This window comes from Lolium perenne, chromosome 2, assembly GCF_019359855.2.
Source record: "Lolium perenne isolate Kyuss_39 chromosome 2, Kyuss_2.0, whole genome shotgun sequence".
NCBI classification, from domain to species: Eukaryota; Viridiplantae; Streptophyta; class Magnoliopsida; order Poales; family Poaceae; genus Lolium; species Lolium perenne.
The window spans coordinates 198,242,976-198,248,931 of NC_067245.2; positions in this window are offsets into that span (position 1 = coordinate 198,242,976).

Consider the following 5,956-nt stretch of genomic DNA (forward strand, 5'->3'; position numbering starts at 1 on the left):
TCAAAAGTTCACATTTTCTAGGCTTTTAAAATGCACAAAGCATAATACTCCCCCATAATGTGATAAAGAAATTTTTCGTGCAAGAGGCAAATAAGAACCACATGAGATAATTAATGGACATTATAGAATTTAATTCATCATGTCGCACATTTTAAGATTGTGAGATGCACAAAGCATATCACTCCCCCAAAATGGGATAGTCCATTAATTCTCTCACACGATCCAACAACTAAGATATTAACAGGATGCAATAGTCTCAACAAGAATAATTGTACATGATGTGCCACCCAACATATATAAGCATGGAAGCTAGATAAGCAAGTCGGAGACACAACATACACAACCACATGCAAGGTACAAAACCAACAAATGTAAAAGGGGACGAGTAACTTTCAATGTAAAGGAGTTGAGGACTCGATACCTGATACGTCTCCGACGTATCGATAATTTCTTATGTTCCATGCCACATTATTGATGATATCTACATGTTTTATGCATACTTTATGTCATATTTATGCATTTTTCGGCACTAACCTATTAACGAGATGCCGAAGAGCCAGTTGCTGTTTTCTGCTGTTTTTGGTTTCAGAAATCCTAGTAAGGAAATATTCTCGGAATTGGACGAAATCAACGCCCAGGGTCCTATTTTTGCACGAAGCTTCCAGAAGACCGAAGAGAAGACGAAGTGGGGCCACGAGGCGGCGCCACACTAGGGCGGCGCGGCCCAGGCCCTGGCCGCGCGGCCCTAGCGTGTGGGCCCCTCGTGACTCTCCCGACTCTGCCCTTCCGCCTACAAATAGCCTTCGTCACGAAACCCCCAGTACCGAGAGCCACGATACGGAAAACCTTCCAGAGACGCCGCCGCCAATCCCATCTCGGGGGATTCAGGAGATCGCCTCCGGCACCCTGCCGGAGAGGGGATTCATCTCCCGGAGGACTCTACACCGCCATGGTCGCCTCTGGAGTGATGAGTGAGTAGTTCACCCCTGGACTATGGGTCCATAGCAGTAGCTAGATGGTTATCTTCTCCTCATTATGCTTCATTGTCGGGTCTTGTGAGCTGCCTAACATGATCAAGATCATCTATCTGTAATGCTATATGTTGTGTTTGTTGGGATCCGATGGATAGAGAATACTATGTTATGTTGATTATCAATCTATGTGTTGTTTATGATCGTGCATGCTCTCCGTTACTAGTAGATGCTTTGGCCAAGTTGATGCTTGTAACTCCAAGAGGGAGTATTTATGCTCGATAGTGGGTTCATGTCTCCGTGAATCTAGGGGAGTGACAGAAACCCCTAAGGTTATGGATGTGCTGTTGCCACTAGGGATAAAACATTGATGCTATGTCCGAGGATGTAGTTATTGATTACATTACGCACCATACTTAATGCAATTGTCTGTTGTTTGCAACTTAATACTGGAAGGGGTTCGGATGATAACCTGAAGGGGGACTTTTTAGGCATAGATGCATGCTGGATAGCGGTCTATGTACTTTGTCGTAATGCCCAATTAAATCTCACAATACTCATCATATCATGTATGTGCATTGTCATGCCCTCTCTATTTGTCAATTGCCCAACTGTAATTTGTTCACCCAACATGCTATTTATCTTATGGGAGAGACACCTCTAGTGAACTGTGGACCCCGGTCCATTCTTTTACATTGAATACAATCTGCTGCAATACTTGTTCAACTGTTCTCTGCAAACAATCATCATCCACACTATACATCTAATCCTTTGTTATAGCAAGCCGGTGAGATTGACAACCTCACTGTTTCGTTGGGGCAAAGTACTTTGGTTGTGTTGTGCAGGTTCCACGTTGGCACCGGAATCCCTGGTGTTGCGCCACACTACATCTCGCTGCCATCAACCTTCAACGTGCTTCTTGGCTCCTACTGGTTCGATAAACCTTGGTTTCATACTGAGGGAAAACTTGCCGCTGTACGCATCACACCTTCCTCTTGGGGTTCCCAACGGTCGCGTGCTGTACGCGTATCAAGACTGTTTTCTGGCGCCGTTGCCGGGGAGATCAAGACACGCTGCAAGGGGAGTCTCCGCATCCCAATCTCTTTACTTTGTTTTTGTCTTGCTTTATTTTATTTACTACTTTGTGTGCTGCACTAAATCAAAACACAAAAAAATTAGTTGCTAGCTTTACTTTATTTACCGTCTTGTTTGCATACTCTATATTAAAAACACAAAAAAATTAGTTACTTGCATTTACTTTATCTAGTTTGCTTTATTTACTACTGCTAAAATGGGTACTCCTGAAAATACTAAGTTGTGTGACTTCACAACCACAAATAATAATGATTTCTTATGCACACCTATTGCTCCACCTGCTACTACAGCGGAATTCTTTGAAATTAAACCTGCTTTACTAAATCTTGTTATGCGAGAGCAATTTTCTGGTGTTAGTTCTGATGATGCTGCTGCCCATCTCAATAACTTTGTTGAATTATGTGAAATGCAAAAATATAAAGATGTAGATGGTGATATTATAAAATTAAAATTGTTCCCTTTCTCATTAAGAGGAAGTGCTAAAGATTGGTTGCTATCTCTGCCTAAGAATAGTATTGATTCATGGACTAAATGCAAGGATGCTTTTATTGGTAGATATTATCCCCCTGCTAAAATTATATCTTTGAGGAGTAGCATAATGAATTTTAAACAATTGGATACTGAGCATGTTGCACAAGCATGGGAAAGAATGAAATCTTTGGTTAAAAATTGCCCAACCCATGGACTGACTACTTGGATGATCATCCAAACCTTTTATGCAGGACTGAATTTTTCTTCGCGGAACCTATTGGATTCAGCTGCTGGAGGTACCTTTATGTCCATCACTCTTTGTGAAGCAACAAAGCTTCTTGATAATATGATGATTAATTACTCTGAATGGCACACGGAAAGAGCCCCACAAGGTAAGAAGGTAAATTCTGTCGAAGAAACCTCTTCCTTGAGTGATAAGACTGATGCTATTATGTCTATGCTTGTGAATGATAGGACAAATATTGATCCTAATAATGTTCCGTTAGCTTCATTAGTTGCTCAAGAAGAACATGTTGATGTAAACTACATTAAAAATAATAATTTCAACAACAATGCTTACCGGAACAATTATAGTAACAACTATAGGCCATATCCTTATAATAATGGCAACAGCTATGGGAATTCTTACAACAATAATAGGAACACACCCCCTGGACTTGAAGCCATGCTTAAAGAATTTATTAGTACACAAACTGCTTTTAACAAATCTGTTGAAGAAAAGCTTGGGAAAATTGATATACTTGCTTCTAAAGTCGATAGTCTTGCTGCTGATGTTGATCTTTTGAAATCGAAAGTTATGCCTCATGAAAATCATAATCATAAAATTGTTACTACAGCAAATTCCATCCAAGTTAGAATTAATGAGAATATAAGATTGATGGCCGAATTGCGTGCTAGGTGGGAGAAAGAAGAAAATGAAAAAGAAGATAATATAGCTAAAGTTTGGACTATTACCACCACTAGTAATGGTAATGCTACACATGTTGCTGCACCTCCCACTAATAATGGTAAAAGAATTGGTGTTGGCAATGTTTCCACTTCTAATGCAAAGCGCGAAAAACTGCCTGAAACTGCTAAAACCGAAACTCGCTCGTGATAAAACTGCTGAAATTTTTTCCAACATTGGGGATGATGATCTCATTGCTTTAGATTATAATGGTTTGGATTTTGATGATTGCCACATCTCTGAAGTTATAAAGTTCTTACAAAAACTTGCTAAAAGTCCTAATGCTAGTGCTATAAATTTGGCTTTCACGAAACATATTACAAATGCTCTCATAAAAGCTAGAGAAGAGAAACTAGAACGCGAAACTTCTCTTCCTAGGAAGCTAGAGGATGGTTGGGAGCCCATCATTAAGATGAAGGTCAATGACTTTGATTGTAATGCTTTATGTGATCTTGGTGCAAGTATTTCCGTTATGCCTAAGAAAATCTATAATATGCTTAGCTTGCCACCATTGAAAAATTGTTATTTGGATGTTAATCTTGCTGATAATTCTACAAAGAAACCTTTGGGGAGAGTTGATAATGTTCGCATTACCGTTAACAATAACCTTGTCCCCGTTGATTTTGTTGTCTTGGATATTGAATGCAATGCATCTTGTCCCATTATATTGGGAAGACCTTTTCTTCGAACTGTTGGTGCTATCATTGATACGAAGGAAGGTAATATTAAATATCAATTTGCTCTCAAGAAAGATATGGAACACTTCCCTAGAAAGAGAATGAAGTTACCTTTTGATTCTATTATTAGAACAAATTATGATGTTGACACTTCGTCTCTTGATAATACTTGATATACACTTTCTGCGCCTAGCTGAAAGGCGTTAAATAAAAGCGCTTATGGGAGACAACCCATGTTTTTACTACAGTACTTTTATTTTATATTTGAGTCTTGGAAGTTGTTAATACTGTAGCAACCTCTCCTTATCTTAGTTTTGTGCATGGTCGTGCCAAGTAAAGTCGTTGATAGTAAGGTTCATACTAGATTTGGATTACTGCGCAGAAACAGATTTCTTTGTTGTCACGAATCTGGGCCAAATTCTGTGTAGGTAACTCAGAAAATTATGCAAATTTACGTGAGTGATCCTCAGATATGTACGCAACTTTCATTAAATTTGAGAATTTTCATTTGAGCAAGTCTGGTGCCTCAATAAAATTCGTCTTTACGAACTGTTCTGTTTTGACAGATTCTGCCTTTTATTTCGCATTGCCTGTTTTGCTATGCTTGATGGATTTTTCGATTCCATTGACTTTCAGTAGCTTTGTGCAATGTCCAGAAGTGTTAAGAATGATCATGTCACCTCTGAACATGTAAATTTTGATTGTGCACTAACCCTCTAATGAGTTGTTTTGAGTTTGGTGTGGAGGAAGTTTTCAAGGATCAAGAGAGGGAGATGATACAACATGATCAAGGAGAGTGAAAGCTCTAAGCTTGGGGATGCCCCGGTGGTTCACCCCTGCATATATCAAGAAGACTCAAGCGTCTAAGCTTGGGTATGCCCAAGGCATCCCCTTCTTCATCGACAACATTATCAGGTTCCTCTAGTGAAACTATATTTTTATTCCATCACATCTTATGTACTTTGCTTGGAGCGTTGGTTTGTTTTTGTTTTTGTTTTTGTTTGAATAAAATGGATCCTAGCATTCATTGTATGGGAGAGAGACACGCTCCGCTGTTGCATATGGACAAATATGTCCTTAGGCTTTACTCATAGTATTCGTGGCGAAAGAATCTTCTTCGTTAAATTGTTATATGGTTGGAATTGGAAAATGATACATGTAGTAATTGCTATAATGTCTTGGATAATGTGATAATTGGCAATTGTTGTGCTCATGTTTAAGCTCTTGCATCATATACTTTGCACCTATTAATGAAGAAATACATAGAGCTTGCTAAAATTTGGTTTACATAATTGGTCTCTCTAAGGTCTAGATAATTTCTAGTATTGAGTTTGAACAACAAGGAAGACGGTGTAGAGTCTTATAATGTTTACAATATGTATTTTATGTGAAATTTGCTGCACCGCTTCATCCTTGTGTTTGTTTCAAATAAACCTTGCTATCCTAAACCTTGTATCGAGAGGGAATACTTCTCATGCATCCAAAATCCTTGAGCCAACCACTATGCCATTTGTGTCCACCATACCTACCTACTACATGGTATTTCTCCGCCATTCCAAAGTAAATTGCTTGAGTGCTACCTTTAAATTTCTATTCTTCACTTTTGCAATATATAGCTCATGGGACAAATAGCCTAAAAACTATTGTGGTATTGAATATGTACTTATGCACGTTATCTCTTATTAAGTTGCTTGTTGTGCGATAACCATGTTCCTGGGAACGCCATCAACTACTCTTTGTTGAATATCATGTGAGTTGCTATGCATGTTCATCTT